The following is a 23,058-nucleotide window of genomic DNA, read 5'->3' on the forward strand; positions in this document are numbered from 1 at the left end:
TTTGGGTCAGCTGTCCTGGGTCTGTCCCCTCCCAGCTCCTGCTGCACCCCCAGCCTGCTCGCTGGCAGGACAGAGCAAGAAGCCGAAAAGTCCTTGGCCTGGTGTAAACACTGCTCTGCAACAATTAAAACATCAGCATGTTATCAGCGCTCTTCTCATCCTAATCCAAAACATAGCACCCTACCAGCTACTATGAGCTACTTAACTCTGTCCTAACTGGAACCAGGACAGTATCCAACCCAACCTATCAACCAAAATAAAAACAGAAGAACAAAAAATAAAAGCATAACCCTTGGATGCATTCAGCAACTCAGTTTAAGCTAGAACAAGTAACTTGAATATTATTAATACCAGACCTGTCACTAAGAGATGACAGCAGCCACAACCCACCCATTTTTAAAAAGAATTAGGTAGCACTTTAGCTACCGCAGTCCTTTGTTGGGGATGGTTTGGAAAATTTTCCATAATTGCAACAAAAGAAGAAAACATGCCTCTTCTTAGCATTCAATTATTTGGTTCAGTGTCCAATCACTCTTAACACAGTGGCCTGCAGTGTTATATCCAATATTACCAAACCACCCTCCTATCCCTATTACTAACAGTCTAATTCTGCTAATTTTGTTCATTTGTGTCAGGGAAGTGAATGTTTTGATACTCTGATTAAAAACAGACTTCTAAAGAAGAAGTAGAAGGTATTTTTTCCTTCTTACTGCTAGACACAAAAACAGCATAAATTCTTCGGGTTTTCTTTCAGCACAGAAATGTCTCACACTTTAAACAGCATCTCTTGCAGTCCTGTTTTCAAGGCTATTAAACGCCCACAACTCCAAATGAAGTAACTGTGTCCTCAACAACACTGCAAATCAAGGTCTTGCTGACCCTGCTTTCCTGCACTGCCCACACCTACAAACACCCTACAGGTCAGTAAAAGGGAGTTGAGGTTTTTGCAGTGCACGTTCTTCACATGCTCTACATAGGTTCTTGATATGTATTTCCTAGCACCTCTCATACATCTGATTGGGGCATTACAAACTGGTTTAGGAATTGGGTCAGGTGAAGAATTTCCACCGTTCCTAGTCTATCATCATACTACTTTGAATTGCTTTAGCATGAAACAGCGATGTGAGCTGGTTTTGTCATGTAGAAGAAAAAGCATTGCCAAATCCCTAAATAGGGATTGAAAGCAGTAACGATTGGTTTGGCTAAATCAGTTGAGATATGGACACAAAACATGCAGTGTAAGATTCTTAGGATAAGGTGATGCCAAGTGTTAGTCACAAGTATTTACCCTGTCACGTCTCACAAGTTTCTGCTTGTGTTTCACCTGTAGGGATGGATGAGTGGAGGCTCACACCCCTGCATATGATGCTGAGTCTGCAGTTTGGAGTTAAAATCCAAAAAATAATTGGTACCATCAGCACTGTATACATACTCACAGCTCAAGATGATTCATCAGGTTATAATCAAGGTTCTGTATGAGCTACCATAGACAGGATAACCGTAAGTAATCATAAGGTGCTTTGTTATGGAAACAGGCATTCAATTTTTTGTAGTGAAAAAGGGGTATGCAAGCTCCTGTTCCATCAAGATTAAGCAAAACAACAACTTCGTAAATGGTGAACAAATCCATATATCTACCTTATACTAGTAAATTGCTAAACAACAACAAAAATAATCACCTGTGTATCGTTAGAAGACAAAAGGATTCCATGATAAAGTTAAAAAAGCACATTTTTATTGAACTCAGTAAGATACAAGTTTGAATGATTATGAATACAATTAAAATTGTACATGCAAGACAAGTTTATTTTTTGTTGTTGTGTTTGTTTTCAACACTTTAACAGCATGGAATTTCCAAGGCAGGATTTTTTTTTTTCCTGTGCGAGCCATGTATGGAGTTTCTCAAAGCAGGTTTGGTTCAGAATGTGACATCAGATTGTAGATCTGTCAGCAGAGGACAGCTGGGGCTGACTGAAAGCACTTTGCTTGGCTACAAAATTTCTTTATTTCAGAAGACGCAGGAGAGTTTTGGTTGTTTTTTTGTGTTTTTTTTTTTAATAAAAAAGGATTGAGGTAGTGAAAGCAATAGTTCACTTATATTTGAAAGCCAGCAGAGAAAGTCATATATTTGGAAGCATTTGGAAGCAGAGGACAAAGCTTCGAGTCCTAACAGCAAGAGTGCTGTATTTTCAATGTGCTTTAGATCTTAATAGTGAAAACAAACCGTATTTTGGCAGATAACGGTTGGAGGCTCTAACTGCTGCAAAAGTCTGAATTTTCTTGGTGAACAGAGAGATAACTTTTTTCCTTCATGGTGTTCAGTGATTTGTGCCCACTGCCCCAAGATTTGTTTCACTGAACTACACAAGGAGGTGCTACAGCAGCATTCTTGATTTCTCTCCCTAAAAGAGAGAATGAGCCATCATTCAAACACAAGCAGCTTCACAAGTAGATGACAGGCTGTTGTGCTGAAGCATCTGTAAAAGCATAAGTTTAAGGTTGCTATTAATTACAGACGGGAAAGGAAGTGTTGCTAAAAAAAAAAGAGGGGGAGATAAAAATCAATGCTTTGATGACAGTATTTGTCAACTCTCTCGCTATTCACAGTCAGTTCGAACCGCAAAGCTAATTGGCACACAGTAGTCAAGCTTCTGACCCAGCAACACGTCCTAGATACCTCATTGTATGGTGCATACCAAGCATGGATCAAATGTTGTATTCCCTAGAGAGCCCAGCAGTTTTCTTTTTACTGGGAAGGTCTCATGTCTCTTGAAATGGCTAACAAAAAATCTTAGAGACAAGACAGTGAACCAATTAACTGATTTATTTACAAAGAGACTACATATTGATACACTTGGCACAGATGTACAATGCTCCTGGCAGATAGTCCACAGGACTACACATAAGCTTACCCCCAAAAGTGGGATCCACATATGAAGGAAAAACATCTTAGACTATAAGACTGAAAAGAGTATTTTTGCCTCATATCCTGCCTGCTTGTTCTCTCATATTGAGCCGCTTCTCTGCGACTTGTTTTCAGTAAGGATTCAAAACCTGAAGTCTGTCTTCTCAGATAAGAAAGAAACCACTGTGGTGACCAGAAGAGATGTTTTCATATAGTAACTCACCTGAGAGTGGAGGAATTCAAAACTGTTTGTCCTTAGTCTGATGACAGTGAAACATATCTCTTCCAGGAGAGACATCAGGCTGTTGTGAACCTCTTCCATTTGCCTACTGACACCATCCATACACTTTGCAGAAAATAATACAAGGCTTTGCCAACTAGAGAGGTAGAAAAAAAAAAGCATGAGCAGTCTGGGATCACCAGGGTTTGCCTAGAAGGGAAGACATCTGGATCGCGATCTTTGCTTCCAGGATGAAAATGCAAAGGCTCCCGTGTGCTAACTGAACATGGATTTCTCCAAGATACTTGGGAGGATTAGTAAAAGATGAAACTTCTACCTCCTATGGAATCAGCACAGAACATTCTATGGACTAAAAAGTAAGCCACAGACAGATCTTAAAATACAGTTGGTGGGAAGATGCCACTGAATGGGCACTTTTTTTTTTTTTAAGCCAGAGAGACTTTCTTGATCTTGCTTCTCTATGCTACATGTCACAAGTGTCTGTGATATAGTAAACTAAGAAATAAGCAGGTTATCATCGCAGGATGATCTGAGCCACCATGATAAATGGTTGTAACCTGACGTTGCATTTTCATAAGACCAAGTGTTTGAGATGCAAGAATGGCAGTCAGTTATATTTACACAATGGAAGTCTTTGCTTTGAAAAACAGAGCTCAGAAACGGATTTAGGTGTCATTATAGATAATCGTCTCAATGTAAGCTGTCTGTGCAATGTAACAAAAAGGACTAATGAGATTCTTGAGTGTGGGGGTGGGGTAGTATGAAGCAGAAATAATGAAGGATTCCACCATGTTTGAGTAGCACTGCCAACCCCCCGGCTAGGTTACTGAATCCTATCCCGGTGTCTGCATTTTAAAGAGGATTTGAAGACACTGGACAGAGCTCAAGTGAGTGTCACAAGTGAATTCTCTGGCTTTAACAGAAAAACCCAAGAATTCTGACATGAGGGGTGAGGAGCTCCGCATATGCGGCTCATTGAGGCAAAAGTATAGGTATACCTTCATCATACTGTGTATGTAATTGCACTCTGGGAAAATGCACAAGGAACTTTCCAATCCTGCTGACAAAGATTCAATAAGTAAAAGTTGAAGCTAGACCAAGAAAAATTTTCTTTATACCTTCTGTGTTCTAACAGATGCCTTTGTGTTGCCATATTGCAGTCCCAGAAGCAACAGGCATCCCATGACAATTTAAAACAAATTAACCTGCTAGACACAGGAGGTCAGACAATGATCTTTCAGCTCCTGGAGTTGTTTCTCTTTCCTGTGTTATTCCAAGCATGTTTTCTCTTCCTCTCACAGGTCACTGCAGCAGAAGTAAGAGATGGAAGAAAAAGTTGCTCATTTGGAATGAGGTTTTAATCTGGTGTCCCCTTGGAGTAGCTGAGTGAATGCAGCGACATCCAGGCTACATGACAGTAAGCAAGACAAGATGAAACCCTGTTAATTAAGTAAAATTGCTTGTTTGAGAATTCCAGCTTTTTTCCACTTATGCCCTGGCCTGATACAGGCAGTCAGCTCTGACAGTCAGCTAGGATTTTGATGGCAGGTGTTTGAGAGAGCATGATGCACTCCTAAGGTAGGGATAAGCAGTTGCCACAGCAGCAGGGTGGTCATTAGCAACTCTTTTCATTTTTTATGTCCATCTGCCAAAATAAGTTCTAATATGGTACCTGGGACAGGATTTAAAAGCAAAAACAAAACACATCAAGTGTAACGTTTTGTTCTGGCATAGCAGCAGAGAGTGTTCAGCCCCTGGGAAGTCAAGAACTCTCTCTATAACATGCAACCCCAAACTACCTTGAAATGTTCCAGTACTACCTTCAAGCTCACCCACAGAGCAGTTAGAAAGCGGAGCACAGCATGGACGTGGTTCAGTTCCGAACTCTACGTAACCGCCATTCTACTTGTTCAGGGGCAGGTCCCTCCAGAGCACCGCTCAGCCCAACCCGTGGGGCAGTGCCACCACGCACGCTCTGCGAGCTGTGCTGCCACAGCCCTGGCTTCCACCTGCTCACAGCAGCCAACGCTTGGCACCACACAGCTGCCCTGTGGGCTGCAGCAAGTTTGCAAGTGAGCTGCACACTGGAGGACATTGCAGAGACACACTCTGCCCCAAATCTGTCAACCACACAGCAAGCACCAGCACCTCCACTTCTATCACCTAAATATGGCATTTGAAATTCAAGTACATAGCAGCCACTCTTACAAGTGCAACACATAAAGCAGCAGGGAGTTTAGACCAGAAGCACCAGTGGGGAAAAAAAAAGCATTCCTAACTCCATTGAAAAGCCAGTCAGCAGCTGAAATTAGAAACATTAATCCCATAGCATTGCCCATAAGTAAAGGGCCCATCTATAAGCAAACAGCTGTGTAACTACCGCTTTGTGAACCTCAGTGCTTTGGAAATGGGATTAAGAAGAAGCCAAAGAGAAGCAAGCGCTGCAGGTATCACTGGGACAAGTAGTCCATCAGCATTCCTTGCATCATATCAACTAAACTATAAAACTGGTCTATTAGTGTCCTTTTGTTCTTTGAGAATTCATTGACAAAAGAAACAAGAGTATCGCAAACAATATGAAGGAATTCGGGACTAAAAGCATGTCAGCATCATACAACCAAGTGCTCTATGTTTAGCTCCTACACTGAGCATTTATTAACTTATTTTTGCTAACACATTTCAGAAGCCCTGCGCTTGCCACTGAAGTCCATTGACCTACTACCGTGAGAGAATACTCTGCCCCAGACAGCATATATAAATAATCATCCAAAGAGATGGTGATCTCTCCTTGGGTGACTTGAAATGATGCGTATCATTTTTCTGGCTGAAAGCTATTTGTAGATATGGACAAATGACAAGATAGCAACAAGAAAGAATCATCCTGTGGGGAAGGTGCCATATGGTACGCAAATCCCATTAAGAGGGTTTAATTGTTATTTAAAAGCCTACAGACAAGCAGGAATAAAAGGGAGCCCGGTTCAGATATTCTCCAGATGCCCATTTTCCTCATATTTTGGTCACACTGAATGCAAGATCCATCCCTCCTCCTGCTGGCAGCCATTAGATATGACTGAAAGAAGGTGGAGTAATTCCCAGTTACTGTAAGCAAACACCAGCAAGCCAGCACTGTGCATTGCCCCCCCACCAATGCTCCAGGCTCCTGCAGTGTTTGCACTGCCCTGTCAGTAGCACTGACAGCTTCACTCAGAGAGAAAGCAGGCTCATCTACACTGCAGTGATGGGATTTTGCCACTTCAAAATTTGTGTCTCTTTCTGGAAGTAACCCACTCCCCTAACAGGGCTCTAAAGCCAGGGCTGCCAATAGCATTGCTATTCACACCTTTTTTCCCCTCTTCCCCTCTTTCCAGGTGATGGAAGAGAAGCGAACTGGGAGGTCCATTCAGGTGAGCTGACCATACTGTACGCAGAGGCAGCACTGAAGCTGCAGAGGTGCAGTCTGCATTTGCTTCACACATCCTGGGCTCTCTCGGCACTGTCCTGGTGGAAGGAACGCGGTGGAGGAGCTGGTTAAGTACTGCCTCCAGCAAACACAGAGTAATGGCACAGAGCGGGCTTGTCAAGCTTCAAGCAGTGGAAAAAATTAACCTCTGAAAATGCATCCTGGTTGTTTCATTAAGGGTATGACTGAAGTGTCTGGTCTGATTTTATTAAATTGATGTATGGAAATGGGCATCATTTAGAATCACAAGCTTTGTTAAAGCTTTGATTGCAAGGTTTTAAGCAGGTCTGAGGCCCGATTAAAAAAATTAAGTACTCAAAAATGTAAGCCATCTTTACCTTTCTGCTTCAATGTGACTCATTAGCTCCCTAAAATTAGATTTTTAATCTCACATTGGCACCCCATTCTCTGTCACTCAAGTATCACAAACAGTGAGAAGATTATGGCCACTTATGTAGTATCTATTTTCTTACAATCTTTTTAGTGCCATAAATGCTAAATATAGCATCCAGTTTAAAATTAGCGTTCATCTGAAGTTGATTCCAGTTAACTACACAGGAAGTGTCATTTTAAGCAAGTTAGAAATATTCTCACACTTCAGAGGGTATTAAGCTGCTCGGTTCGTGTAAACAGATCACCTCGGCAGTAGCAAATTCTCTAGCAGCTTTTTAAAAACGTGGGACATGTGAACTGTTAGACTCATGCACGGGTAGATTGGTTACAGTACTCACCCCACAAACAGCCATCCCAAACAGCACAACAGGAAACTGGGACTGCTCATGCAGCTCCTTAATCCTGGCCACATTTGCAAGTGGCTTAAACTGAACAAAGCCTTTCTGTGAATCAAATTCCCCACTATTTTTTTTTCCAGGACAGCCCTTGAGACCCTCACAATGAGCTGACACATCCCTTTGCAAGGGGAGGACCATTGTTAGATCACCTTAACCCAATTAAACAACTGTCAGGTGCAACACCCTTAAAGTTACAGGCTCATGTCAAAAGCTGGATTTAACAAGGCTGCAAGCTTCTCCACATCTTACTCTGCTTTTTTCAGGCACTACATGGAGAGAAGAGAAGTCTGCCCTCAGCAAGTCTGGCATTTTCTCATACTTAGGAAGAAATGATCACCAGACCCTACCCTGGCCTGGGAAATGTCATAGAAATGCAAATTAAAATACATCTGATTGTGTCTGCCTGTCCATTTTGCTTCAGCTTGTGGTGAACAATTAAACAGATGCCTAAAGCTGAGCAGCAAAATGAGAACCCAGGAGCTCTTCCCACAGAGTTTTTCCTCTTTCACTTGGAGAACTGCCACACACACAGATTGTGATATTCTCAAATGTTCATTACTGAGATACACTCATCTGTTAAACACAGATTGGAAGGGGAGTAGAGATAAGGCTGGTCAAAGGAGAAATAATGAATCCGAAAATGTTCTTGTGAACTGCCATGACCATTACTGTGAGACTTCACGAGCTTCTGTTCAAAGAGCAATGAAACCCCTGCAAAATAAGCACACTGAAATAAGTGGTCTTAGGGTTCTGCATCAAAAGCAGAACCAAACTGGTTGTAAGCATGAAACCAAGAGCCCATAGTAATGAACACAACCCTCATGCTGCTTCCAGAATGTTTTTCCTTAAAGAAGCATCAGATTTCTTTTGCCTTCTGGACAAGTTGCATAGTAGGAGAAAAGCATTTTCAGCTTCTCTTGGATATAAAAGCAAGGAGGTAATAATCAAGACGGTTAATACTAGAGGAAATGTAAGCTTCAAGTATTTGAGCCTCCTGAAGCTAGAGTGCGTGAGCAGCTCATGGACCCCAGCAAGAATACTGCTGCCTGAGGGGCACTCCGTTTTGCTGGGACACAAGGAAAGAAGCAAACACCATAGGAAGGAATTTGATGGAAAGGTGAAGGACAAGGGCACAGTGGTAAGATCAGATTTAGAAACTCCTTCAGCTTCCCTGTATTTGCATTTGGAAGCATATTCAATTCTCAACTCCAGCAACCTCTTTGACTCAGATCAAGTCTCCTACAGCAGGTGACATACAAGCATCCCAGGTAGGTTACATGCTTCAGAAGAAGTCATCTGGGTTTCATAAACTAGGTCCTTTCAAATAAAAGGCTTGTTTACTCTCATTCCACAGGATTTTTAAAACTTGCACGCTGATACTGTTAAAGAGATTAGCAAGTTAAGCAATTATGTATCATTTCCTCATGAAATACAGGTTAGTTTAAGCTTCTTAGGCTCTATTATGGTACTATAGGGCATAGCTATAACATGAAATATTACATCACATTAAACAAAAGCTCCAAATGTTTTGCTCTCCCTCTTTATTTATTTTAGAAAAACAGACTTTGTCATACCTACAGGTTCTGTAATTTGCTTCAGGGACATCCAGAGGCAAATCCAATCACAAAAAAAAACCACAACCTTTAGAAATTGGCGTAAAGAGATTAATGTTATCATGCAAGTGGGGATACTCCCTGTAATCCTGAAGAAGTTGGCATGTAGTTTTCTAGGATATAAAATGTCACTATTTGTAACATGAACAGGAATTGCTGTAGTAGCTCTGCAAGAGATTGAATTCAGAGGGTTAATGAGTTGCAAAGGGCAGTTGTGATAACAGATTGAAGTAGTGCCATCCCATAAGTGACACCCATGTCTACCCAGGGGAATACCCCCAGCCATGCAAGTAACAAAAGCAGCAATATTGTCTCTACAGTGAAAGTTTGCCATTTCTGTATTCTTTGGTAAAGGTAACAGAGGATTGAATAAAGAGAATTTGATTTGAGGTGGAAAATAGTTTTCATCTGTACGCCCATTCTGGTTTGTATTGATTGTTTCTATGTTCCCTACAACTGTTTGTGCAGGTAGTGAATTGTGATAAACTACTAACGAGTCCACTTCTACATAATGATAAAATCATTACCCCACCAGGCCATTTCTAGTAAGAGCAAAATGCTAGAGGGAGGATGGTCCCCACAGGGAAGGATCTGGTGTCCTGAGCACCCGTACATCCATTTAATACTGTGACCTGCCTCCATTTACTGAACCAGTTTGGCAGATGAAAGTTTACTGAGTATATTTAAACTAATGGCTGCTAAAGCAGCTTATGTGACATTTTAATTTAGCTTTTCCATAGTCATTTGTAGAATGACTATTGGAAAGGGAAACAGAGAAGAAATTAGGGCAAAACATCCACTGACAGACTCTGAAAATGTGACCATAGCAGATGAAATTACCTGCAGTTACATATACAGATCTGTGGCTCGTTCCTTATCATTAAACTACTTTCCTGACAACTGAGCATTTCTACAGGCCCCTGACTAGAGGCACATTCCCTGTCAGCACACTGCAGACAAGCCCTGGACAGGCTGCACTTCACAAAATTAATTTCATCCTCTGAATAAGAAAATACAAATCACCTGCATGAATTCCCCTGCCAGCCCCTTCCTCAAGGAAGAGGATGCATCCAGCAATGGCCTGCTACAATGTGCGGACTGGCTCTGACCACAGACTGCCTGACTTATTTTTACAGACATTACATTCTCTTTCACTGTATGGAGGAGGTCTCTTCATGCCTTTTTCCCCTTATATAGACACTAAGGGAAATAATGCTGATCTCTTACAGAACACTAAGATCTGTTATTAAATGTACATATATTGTTTTCCTTTACAAGGTCTTCCATATTTTTCTATAATAGTAAGGCATACCAGACCGAAAGCCAAATCAGTGCAAAATCATTTACCCCCAACACGTCCAACAACCCACCTTGATTCAGCATGTGACAGAAAAGGCTAATCAAAGGACAGCAAGCAGTCACTGCAACAGTGACCGTTAAGTTTACTGCTCCTAATGCCTCGGGTGTGACCTTCTGGTGATTTCCCCAGCTCGTGCACTTCAGGCTCACTTACCTACCATGCTGCAAAACTGTAGACAATGGGACCACATCCAGGTACCGTATGTACCCCCCAGCTCCTTCACAGGTCCTCTTCCTGGCATTGCCACTGCTCTTGTAATTATACAATAAACTGACATTATTTTAAGAGTAAGCATTGCCTAAGTCTGCTGTTCAGATACTGAAATATCCTTACCAACAGCAGTACAGACACTGCTTCATAATCAGACACAAAGACCTAGCCCAAGCTGTTCTCTGAGGGGACAGGAGCTCAACCCATCAAACACCTGCACCTACACACAGCCCCACAGGGCCAGGAGCCAGGGCTGCTGGCACAGCCCCCTGTGACTGTCCCACAGCCAGACAGCAGATTAAGAGCCCCTGCTCAGTGCAGGGAGTCTGTGACTCAAGACAAAAATACTGGAAGGGATACATAATACAAACACAGTTACAATTCCTGGGTAACAAGCACTGTCTTTAGTTTCCGGAAGAAAACCCTATTCTGTCAGTATGGCTCCAAAGGTGAAGAGTCAGTTCTCATCACCTGTCACAGCAGAAGAAAAAAAATCACCTTTGGGTAATCTCATCCTGGGGATAATCAAGTTAGCTCAGCCTGGCAGACGCTGTGGAACTGAGAAGCAGGAGGAGCAGATGCAGCCAGCCTTTGCTCCTGGGTGGCAGGAGCCATGCCCAGGCTGGAGGTCTCTGCTTGTCTGGGCATCCTGCCTTCCCTCAGCAGTGGCAGCATCTGACTGCTGCAGTAGCTCCCTAAATTACAGAAGAAAACGGTATGATCTGCTTAAACCACAAGACCCACTAGGCAGTGGATTTCTGGGTGATTATCACATACCTTAGGTTGCCTCTAGACTTTAATCACCCAAGAAGTGCGATAATCTGCAAGATTCATGCCCTATGGTGGCTTATCACAGGAAGAAAATGACAGTAATACACAGAGTTGTGTCATCCACACACTTGGACGCGTTTCTGGCATGGATCCCAGGACCCACTACATGCCCTCAGTTGGTCACACGCAGAAAACTGCTCTCCTCCTTTGCCACTGCTAAAGGTACACCCCAGACATCTCCCAACGCCACATCAGAGATGTGCTGACTAGGTACTTTCATGCACAGCTGGGAGATGGAATGGTCATTCAGTGCTGTGCCACCACTCAAAATAATACCACATTGGAAAGAGCTGCTGAATATAGATCATCAGTCTAATATTGATGGCACACAGCAGCAGAAAGCCAAGCAGTGGGAAGGGAAAGCCATTGGTCTCTGTAATAATTACTTCCTCACTTTTAGAAGTTTCTTTGATGAGCTCGCAGTTGTGGGTAGCTACCATCTCCTTCAGTCTGTGCTGACGCTATAGTACAGGCATGGGCTGTTTCTGCTGGATTTTGAATCAGAGAAGTGGACTAGACAATTTCCTGCAGAAATCAGGGAGTCATCTCCCAGCACCTATCGAGGCTTTATAAAAAGTGTGGGTGGGTAAGTAAGAACAGAACCAAAGCAATGTTTAAGTCCAAAGACGCCAGCACAAGGATTCTGAAAACACAGAAAACATTCTTTGCAAGAAGGCCAGGACACAGAGGTGTGTTTCAGACTGCTGCTCTGCAAGAGTTGCAGGGTCTAAGCCTGGCTGCCCCCTCCATCCAGCTATTTGTCAAAGGAGCCCAGCCATGTCTCAGCTTATTAATTTCTGACTTAAGGTCAGAGCCGTCTATGACACGTTGGAGGGAGGTTCGTCGTCGGTCTCTTCAGTCCAATGGCAGCACACCTCATTGCAGCTTAACCTGGTCTAAGCAGCCCAGACAGAGCAGCTGCTGTTTGCTTTGTGCTCTTGCACGAATGCTGAGGATTTCCCTGTGAAATCTGGATTTGACAAACTGGGAGCAAATAGAGACAGTTGATGACACCCGAGCATCTGAGCAGATTGCCCTTCAATGAAAACAAATGCTACCAGACAGAAATTTGCTTTTATAGATAACCTAAAAATTTAAGATGTTTGCCAGTTACTAAAGCCATTGTATGAACATTTGTCTCCTGTATCGTGACACATCCCAGACACCTTAACAAATTCTCATGTGACAATAGGAAAATAAAAATGACAGCGTCACAACCAAACCAGCATGTCTCCATCGATCATACAAGTGTCCCATCCTCAGAAACGAAACCTTTACAAAGATCCTTAACAATGCTTAGAAGACACAAAACTAAGACTTTCCCTTACAAAACTCCTGTTGAAGCAAGTAATTAAGGGAATTACCATGTGAGGAAGAAATTGATAGATGTTCTATCAAGTACAAAGATACCAATACTGTCAAGAAAAGGAGTCACTTTTTATGAAAACAATATTGTCTTTTAATACTTAACTCCTCAAATAATTCTACCACTAAATACTTACTATCACCCTACACAGGATCTAGTAAAAAAATTTAACTTTAGCTATTATTTAAAATATAAAACTGTCATCAGTCTTAGAGACATGAAAACAGAGCTGCAGAATTCAGTGTCACCATACACAAGCCAAGAAAATATTTGTTAAAGTAGCAAATCAGTGCTTATACTGGTAAGCAACGGAGAATGAACTTTCTATATCAAACACCCAAGATGCAATAGGAAATATTAAATAAGGGAGTTCTGTCACCCTGTAGGTTGAATTAATTTCTTGATATGCCCCAATAACTGCCTTCTCATTTCAGAGAAGCAAATATTTTTTTCTATGCAAAAGGTGGCAACAGATCTTTGTGCTAAGGAATGAAAAAGCAGCAGCTGCTCCACAGCCCAAACACGAAAATAAAATATGTTTTCACACCAAAGACATGCAGAAACGCTGTGCTGTCAGCAACAATAAAATACTAACTAGTAAATAGAAGTGAGTTACAGTAAATAGAAGGAACCCCACTCCCTGCCAGGCTGCTTCTCCTATAGCAACTGGCATATGTGCAAAGGGAAATGAAATTCTATCAAATAATGCTCCTCCATCTGCTTACACTCCGCATCTTCCACGCTCTCGTTTTCCTTTGCTGTCAAAGACTTCCATAAATGCAAGGCAGCGGATAACGAGCTCTAGGGCTGAAATGACAAGGGCTTTCCCCCCCAATACACGATACCTTTGCACCCCCTACTGGGGAAAGGCTCATGAGCAAACAGCTGTAAGAGGCCCGCCACAGGGCCCTTCTTCCCCCCACGTCGCACCCATTTACCTGCTCCTGACTGGTTTCTGTCTTCTGCATTTTATTTCTTTTAGCCTCGTGCCATCATTTCATTTCTGTTCATGATCTCTATTGACTTTAATCGCAGCCAGTGAAGTTTATAACTGGGATTGATTAATACTAAGGGAAACTCATCTCAGTTCCTTATTTTATGATCACATTCTTCTACAGTCACTCAATTCTCTGCTTCTCTTAACGAAGGAAGCCTTGTGCTGGATACAAAGGCTATTTAAAAAAAATACTAGCAATGAATCATCATATAACATGCTGGGAGGGCAAGCATTTGCTAGCTACTGGAAAATGGGCCTTTTCTGTGGACACACGGAGAGCACTGGGGCAGACTCTGCAGCAAGGACAGGGAGCTCTCGTCTCTAACCTTGACTCTTTCCCGTTAAGTTTTTCAGCAGCATATCACAGTATGATGGTTTTATTCTTATCAGTATAACTTTTCACATAAATAGTAATCCAAGGGAAAGTGTTCCTGCTACTCAGTAGAAGATACATTAAAATAAAAGCATTCAGGAAAGTTCCTAAAGAAGTTGGATATTTGGTTATTGCAGCTTAGCAAGTAAAGATGGCAATAAACTCATTTTTAAAGAGCATCTCTTCTATTGCATTTATAACCAGAAGGTGGCATTACATTGCCACAAATCTGCTCCAAGTGCCCTTAACTGTGCTGCTCACCAGAGCCTAGCAAGTCCTGGGCTCTTCACACACCCACAAATCTGCCATTGAAGCTACCACTGCTGCAGACTCCCGAGAATTAGAGGAATAAAACCAATTACCAACTCATGCTACACTGATAACAAAAATGCTTCATTTCTTCCCTCCTGTCTGTTCCTCCTGTACATCTGCCCTGGCTTTTCTGGAAGACCACTGAAACCACAGACCCCATGTCCAGTCCCAGTGGTCTATTTTCCCTGCTGCAACATAAGATCCCTTTGCATCCACACATAAATTGAGGCTCAGTGAGGAGAAGGGAGGCAGGGTCTGGAAGTTTATGATCAGGAGACTGACAGCCCATTTGCCAGACTCTGCAACTTCTCTGGAAACAGTTACTGAGTCAACAAATCGAGTCAAAGTGCAGTACCAGCACCGTGAAGCTCCACTAGGGGCTGAGGCAGGGCTGCACCATTTCCTGCACGCTCCAAGGGCACCCAGCTTGCTGTGCCCATTACAGGCACACCAGCCTCTTTGCCTGTAACCACAAAAACTGCAGCAAAACTCAGTGAGTGTTGCTCTACAGGACTGCACCTCCAAAACAGACTGCTGACCCCAAGCAGGTGCAGCAACTAGCAGTGTTAAATAATAAGTACACTACTTAACATACATTCAAGACACTGTAGACTATACCCAAGGACTGGCATCTATATTTAAAGGGTCATTGCAGATTCTGATCCCTCGTTTTCTTAAGGATAGTATGAAATTCAGATGATACTGCAGTGGCAGAATTCCCACCAACCTCCACCAGACAGGTTTTATCTTTTTTTCGCATTGATAACATGCAATCCTGCCTTATATCAGCAGTGGAGCAGCACCTCAGAAACTCAGAGCAGTTTCAGAGGAATAGGCTCCTGTGATCTTCACCACTTAAACCACCTCCAAAGAAAAGGCCAAACTACAGGAATCTGGGGGGTGGCGGGATCCCCTGCAGGTGTCCACTAAGTCCAAGAGCCAGACTTCCACCTTGCCTCTCCTACAGTGTTTCCATATAAATTTAGGGATGTGTTCTTACTGACTACCCTGACAGAGAGTTCCCAGGTTTTACTGAGAGAGCTTATCTCCTCCACAGCCTGCAGCCCTGAGTACCATGGAAGGCATCCCAGGTGCACAAGCTTATATTGAAAGCATCTCCCAGATGGCTGAGGTTTCAGAAGAAAAAAAAATAAACATACACACACATCTGCCCACTTACATAAAAAATGACCTCGGAGCCTTGAAAGTTTCCTCCACGTGGAGGAGTTGAGCAGGAGGCTCGATTCCCTCCTGCACTGCTCCAGATCTGCCCTGCTCCCCTCGGTCCCAAGGATGCCACGCACCCCTGAGCAGCGGGACACCACGGGGCAGGCACAGCTCCAGCTGCACCTCCAGCTGCCTGTCATGGAGGCAGAAGAGCTGTCCTGTGACATGAAAAGAAGAGGTCAAAGGGAAGCTGGGAATACCCCAGCAACACTTACCCCCGCACTGTGTGTGAAGCGAACAGCAGGGAGTGGAGCAGCACTAGAGGGACCCGCAGGCACCGCTTGCCAGGCCCCTAGCCATCCGAGCTCAGCGCAGTGGCAGGATTTCTGAGCAGGCTGCAGCAGACAGTGGTCCTGCTCCCCTCAGCCATGTCCCTGCCCAAGTCACAGCCACGCCACGCTCTGAAGGAGCCGGCTTTGCTGCCCCAGGACTAGCTGCCTCTCAGCTCACAGCATACCTACAGTGCGCTGGCCATGAGCAGTTGCCATCTCAACAGACTCTTGTGTTCTCCAAGAGGAACTTTAAAACTATACATGTTTTGTTTTTATTTAAACTATGAGAGCACAACATGCTTATTTCATTTTCCATTTTTAATGAGTTTGGTCGTATTCTTTTTTAATGAATTCTTATTTTATTTTCTTACCCCACCCCATGCAAAAAGATCATGGCTAGGAGAAGAAACTGATGTTTACTAAAATGTACAGAAAACAGTAAATAGACAGTAAGTTGCAAAATGGAAGTATTGGCATGCATGGTATTTCACCTCTGACACAAGGTAAGACTTGACAAGGTGAACACTGATGTTTCTTTCTGTGGCCATTTCCATGCAAACTGAGAGACACTCCCACAAGTAAGAACCTAGGCACTGAAATTACTCTGTATTTACACAAAGTATAAATTCTGTAAATAACTCATGTCATAAGGACAAAGCTCAATTTTTCTTTCTTTCCCAAGCAAAATCACAATATATTTTTCCCGTCTTTCAGATAATTCAGAGAGATCTGAGCGTTTAGAGCATGTTGTTGTTGGAGAAGGGGATCCCATGACGGACACTTAAGGAAAAGCTAAGCTTTGCCAACACCCATGTGGAAGCCAAGACAAGCTGAGTATGTGCATGCGAAGGGAAGGAAACTTGAGAAATGAAACTGAGGTTTGGAAGAAGCCGTTCGGGCTGCCAGTCACCTGTATCTGTGCAGCCTCCTGACAGTCCACAAGTCCATGCATCCTTTGCCTGGGACCTGGTGGTGGAGGCACAAACAGAAGACAGACCAAGTCCAGCTCTCAGCATGGCACAAGCTGGATGTCAAAAGCCTTATCTGGACTCATGACGTAAACACAGGGTGGAAGGGTAATGTATGAATGCTACTACTGCTGCCTGAGAAGATTTAAGGAAGGAAGAGGTCTGGAGTAGACAGCCAAAAGCAGGTAGCTCTGATCAAAAGCACAGTGATGCTCAATTTGTAGCACATGAAACTACTGAAAGATTGAGTACTTGGAGACTGAGGGAAACGCAGAGGGAGCCCCTGAAGGGGAACCATATTTCAGCAGGTCATGAGCAAGCCAATAATGATTTCCACTTCATTTGTGTGCACACTAAACATACTTGGCATTACTTCAGAGGCTGGGGTCAAAAGTTCGATGAATATAGATCTTTGCTGAAGGCATTGTGCTCACAGAGGCACCTGGATCCCTGCTACAGGGGGGTCAGAGCCAGGTTTGCACTACCCCTTACCCCTGCCCTGGGATGCTTTCCCAGCTGAGATCCATTACACAACAGCATACAATACTTAAGCACCTCTCTCCTTCCAGCAGAAGACACCCACACCTCACTCCTTGTTAGCAGGAAAAATTGTTTCCATACATGTAACTGGCACTCTGAGAATCAGCCACAAAGCTTATCTTGCTTATTGCCTCACTGCCAGGATGCTTCAAAACAGCAGATGGGAAGCATAAAAGCAGGGCTAACATTTATTTTGGGATCTTGCAATAGCCTTTCCATGGTACCAGTACCCTGGGCCAGCAAGAACCTTCCTTTGCTACAGATCCCCTTCAGAGCATCTTCCAAAAACATATCTGAGTACGGCACACATGCACACACACACACACTCACTCATACATATGAGGGAGGGGGGAAGGATAGCCAACTCTATCACCCGTCAGGTAAAGGTAGATAATTACAGAAGGGCAAATTAGAGCACTAACGCTGGTCAGTGCCTGAAGCAGAGAGCACGAATAAGAGTGTTACAATAAACCAGCATACACATGTGCTCTCTGTGGTGATGCCTGCACTGCAGTCGATGCCCTCACACAGCTTTCAACATCCACCATTTCATGCCATGCAGTAGGACACCCATTTTCCAGGTAGGAACACCTGGTCTTGGGGATATCCGCATGGGGCTTAACATGCGATCTCACCTTTTGCTCTTAAAAAGGCAACCAGAGCGAGAGCAGAAGTGCTTCCGTGCTTGGTTTCTGTGAGCCAGCCTCCTGCCTAGCAGCTCCAGCAAGCCTTGGAGTTCAATTGACTCTTAGCAGGCTATGAGAACTCACAAGTGTTTCAGACTATTTGCAAGACAAGAAAGATACAGCACATCCATGAGGAAAAGGAATCAGGCTGTCTCCCATATGCTTTCCCTTCTGCTTTGTCCCTCTCTTGGTCTACCCCCATAATTTGGGGAGTGCAGCGTTTTGGTCCCCAAGACGCTACATTTGCAAGTGCATCAACAAGAAGAGCACTTAGAAGCCACAGGAGTCGGGCACCAAACGGGTTCCATTTCACGTCACATTTTATAGGAAGCTTTGGACCAGCCTCATTACCCTGGTGAGGCAGCAGCAGATGTCTGCTTACAGACATCCATCACCTTTGTCCCTAACCCTGGGGCAGCCCCACAAGAAGCCAGCCTGCCAGCCCCAGGAGCAGTGCAGGCAAGCAGTGCCACGGCCTCTCTGGAAAAGGGGGCTGCTGCACCCTTGGCTGCTTCCCTGCTTGCCTCCCAGTTCTGCCTCAGCAGCGAAGCAAGTGCCAGCACTGAGCCGGTTTGCCAGGCCCCCAGAAAAGCACTTAGCAAAGAAAGGTCTGCCAGCTGATCACTTAGCTCCTTGGCAACACTGATAGCATTTTAACCTCACCCTTTAGGCTTTGGTGGCCTCAGTAATATCAATCCCATGTGCTCTGAGATGCACGGTGGAGTTCCCCTGTACCTTCACAGGGATGGCCCTTCAGTCATCCCTTTCTGCTCTGGTAGCATTTGGCTGTTCCTGCTTCTGGGTAGGCTGGCACAAAGGTGACCTGCAAGCACCAGTTCCTGTCTGAGGAAGGTAACATAGCTGCACCAAAAAAGAGAGCCAAGAGCACAGCCACAGTGTTGTGAGAGTCTCTTTGATCCCTTGGCTTTCTTGTCTTTCTGCAAAGCACACCCAGGTGACAGAGACTCTGATGACTCACTGAGGTTCAGCACATAGTTCAAGTCTTCACACAGAAATAGTAGGACAGGGGAAGATCTGTCACCCTGAGGTTCACTACACCAGCTGTGTTTTCCAGCTACAAGTAGCCTCATAGAAAAGTCTTCCAGAGAAGCAGAGGCTCTCAACATCCAGAGAAACCTCATGCAGACTCAAGGGAAATGGAGGACCAGAACCTTTCATTAACTTGCACAGGGCTTGGCTGAACAGGATTCAGGTACTGAATATCAAAAAATGAATCCGCCTTCCCTAGCCAAGGATCCTCTTGAACTTCAGTAGGAGCTTGCAATGCATGCTCTAAGGATATAAGCCTAATAGACTCACATTATCAGTTTGATTTTCTGCATGTAAGGAGGGAAAACTAAAAGAAAACAAACTTACTCCTTCTCTTTTCTTGAAGAAACTTTTCCTTTTTTTTTTTTTATATATTACATAATTAAATCCCCCATAATGACCACTGCAATCTAAATCTAATAAGCGCGAGTTTCTGTTTTCCACTGGTAGCCATTTGTACTGCTTGATTTAGGCAACTCACTAAAGCATAAGAGGAACATTGCAAGACAACCTTCTTGAGGCAGTGGATAAGAAAAAAGCTTACCTAAACAGTATTAAATCACTACAATCAATTGCATCCTATCGCTTATGCTCCACTGCCATTGGCAGGAAAGGCACAAGCTGGGTTATTTACACACGCATGTACACCAGTGAGCTCATTCACACACAGCTGCTTTCCACCTCAGAGCAATGAAAATTAATAATAAAAATAATTAAACCTCATCAGCCTTCAAGCATATGGCAGCCTAAGAGCCCCAGAGCCAGATCCTCAGAAAATGCATCAGGCTCCTCATGAGAGAGATTGGGGCCCGGCTCCTGCAGGGCTTGGCTGCCAGAACTGCCACGGCGCCTGGTCGTCACACTCCAGCAATAGATTACCCCATGGTATCGACCCCCCTGCTCTGGGTTAATTCTTTTAATTGTCTCAGCACATCTTTTCCCATTAGGCTGATGTAACTTGTTTAAGCATACACAGATTGATTTATGACAGCACTAGGGACATTAATCAGATGCCTGCTCTCCAGTTAATGCGCGCTCTGTAAGAGAGGCAGGACAATAGTCTCCTGTACGGGAGCTCTAGCCTTTTGCCTTGAAATCAAGCAAAGCCTCACAGCGAGAGCAGAATTACACCACACTAAGAGGAGATGGCTCCCACCAGTGCAGCGGGTAAGGCAAGGTCATTGCCTCCTGCTCTTGATTCTCAAGTGCCATCTTCTTTAAATATAGCTGCAATCAAGGAAGTGGAAGATATCTTTGAGTTCACTGTTAGGAACTTATTGGAGCCCATTGAAATCCTAAAACCTCATCAGGAGGCAAAGGGTTCCCTTCAGACATAATCCCATTTGTCTCCATTTAAAGAGGCACCTTCCCTCCCAGCACATGTTCGACATCTTTTAGCTCACCGCTGTGTGCTCCCTGCATTCCCCTCTCACTGCAGTAATGTGCATGGCACAGAAGGCTGCACAAAACAGCTTTCTTTTCCACACATACAGTTTAGGTCATGCAATGTGCAGGGCAGAACATTCAGACAGCAGAGAGATAAGTAAAAGATGGGTGTTATATCAGGGTTCTCAATAGTACCAATAAAGATTGGAAAACTCTTAGGAAAAAACAGGAGATCCTGCAAACCCACAGTACTTCTCATTTTATCACTGTGCTCAAAATTAAATCAATTGGATGCATTCAGTAGGAAAGAATTTCATGCAGGTGTCACCATCTCACTGAACAAGAAAGAACATTTGTCCCCCTACACTCATGCTTCTACAAAAAAAGGAAAGGGAAATGGAAGAAACACACACTTTGCCAAAGTGCCGAAGAAAACAAGTTCTGATTCTGACTCTAACCTACATAACCAGACTCTGTTTGGGATCACAGCCAGGACACACCAGGCTCATCACTTTTTGACAGCAAATCCCATGCATTTTCCCCACCAGCAACAGGGCTCAGATCAGGGACTCTCTCATCTCATCCTCCCGGGTGCTCCCCCCATCACCCAGCCTGTCCTGCCTCAGTTAGCAGTCAGACTTCACTCCCCTCACACCTGCAAATCCTTCAGACAGCCTTTGGTACCATTCCTAAACACAAAGTTCCTGGATGTGCTGACAAGCCTCAGCACTTCTTAAGAAATTTATTCCACCTATGACCTAGCCTTCTCCAATCCATGGGGAGAGGGGGAGGAACTTAACTAGTAATTTTTTTTAAATGCAGATATGTTCTCTTGAACCAAGTTCCAGCCCCAGCTCAGCCCCTTTAAACACAGGGGAAGGAGAGCCAACTTGGACAACACCGAGCAAACTGCCTGGAGCCTGCTAGCAGCAGCCTCACAGCCCCAGGCTAGGGCCAGAGCTGCCCTGGGCAGGGGGTAGGACACACCCCTAGACCAGCACCGCCTGCCGCTCTGCTCCAAGCCCAGCTCTCACCCAGCAAGGGTCTGCAGCAGATGAGCCCCACAAGAGCTTTCCCAAAGCTCTGTATCAGCATAGGCACTCCAGGGAAGAGACAGGAGGTGGAACTGACACTAGCTGTCCATGCTTTTGGCCCAGGCAGGGAGGCAACAGGAGGTGCCTGGCCCCTGAGAGCCAGCTGTGGCAGCCCAGGTTTTTAGAGCCAGGTGGCAGGGAGCATTTGCAGTGAGTTCTTGGAGAACAACCCTCGTGCTGAGAGCAACTCACATTTTAAGACAAAATAAGTGAGACAATTGTAAGAATATCTTTAGAAGATTCCTGAGCAAAGACCAAAAAAAAAAAATGTTATTTAATGTATTATTAATTATGGATTATTCATTCAGTTCTACTCAAAAATATCAAAGGCTGCTTTGATAGATCTAAAAGCACAAAAGGAGCCACTGCCCTTTGTGCCTTGCTAAGAGGCCTCACTAAAATCCCCCAGCTGACAAGGGCCACGTGGACCATATGCTGCTCTGAAACAACACTGACACAGAGCTCCACAGATACTGCAGGTGACAAAAAGCACAGTGAAATCACTACCTTCACTTTTCTGCCTCCACCCACAGTTTGTCCCAGGTCCCCACTCCAACAACAGCTTCAAGCCAGCACACTCTTGTCCTATCCTCCTTAATGGGATCAGACACAGCTTTATGCCTTCCTGAGGAACCAGCCCTGATGCACACCTGCTCTGTCTTCCTAAATTTGTGTAAATTTTCCTAATCCTACACATCTGCAAGTACCTATAAGGTGGCTTCAACCTCCACTAATTTTATCTATGCTGTGAAAAGGAGTATTTTCTCCCCTCGTACTCAAGTGTTTTTCTGTAGTTCACAATTCAAAATGTTTTTCAAACTGTTCAAAATGTTAACTCAAAGGATGAAAGCTTTCTATGAATGTAACTTCTGTGAATAAAAGAATGCATGAGAATAGATGGGCAAGACCAGTGACAAATTCTGCCTCACAGCCTCACCTAACACACCTATAATATATGCACATGAGTAAATATCTAAGGCACAATAATTATTCTAGGTTTATCTTCTCTGAATTTTGTAAGTCACATGGAAAAGTGGGAGCCGTGACAATGTTACGTTGTTTGTCCCCAGAGACCAGTACCTATTTCATACTTTACTCAGAATTGTCTCCTTCGTGATAATTTTGTAGAAAGGCATTATGAAAATTGCCAGATGCCAGAGCTTTTCTTAAGAGACAGTGAAATTTCACTCAGATAGTATGAAGATATAAGCTGACTTGTATCCTGTCACTGGGATATGTCACAAAATAATATATTGTGCAAACATGCTTCTATTTCTTTGCCAAGAGATTTGCCTCCCTGTTTAAGTAAAACATTCATATGCAATTCATTCTACTTGGGACAATGTTGATCCCTTTACAGATTACCAAACTAAAAC

The 23,058-nt window shown here is 43.8% G+C and overlaps 1 protein-coding gene and 1 long non-coding RNA gene across 3 annotated transcripts in view; both read right to left on the reverse strand.

The window, feature by feature from the left end:
* LRIT1 (leucine rich repeat, Ig-like and transmembrane domains 1) overlaps nt 1-23,058 on the reverse strand; it is a 138,755-nt gene that overhangs the window by 56,575 nt on the left and 59,122 nt on the right. The gene's annotated exons all lie outside the window — the stretch shown is intronic.
* LOC308197439 lies at nt 1,799-22,256 on the reverse strand. Its single transcript, XR_013952936.1, has 3 exons — nt 22,190-22,256; nt 3,129-3,282; nt 1,799-2,477 (listed from the first exon to the last, which is right to left on the reverse strand). It is a non-coding gene; the product is annotated as an uncharacterized lncRNA (long non-coding RNA).

The sequence above is a fragment of the Anser brachyrhynchus genome (genome assembly GCF_964034855.1).
Source record: "Anser brachyrhynchus genome assembly, chromosome: 6".
In the NCBI taxonomy this organism is placed as follows: domain Eukaryota; kingdom Metazoa; phylum Chordata; class Aves; order Anseriformes; family Anatidae; genus Anser; species Anser brachyrhynchus.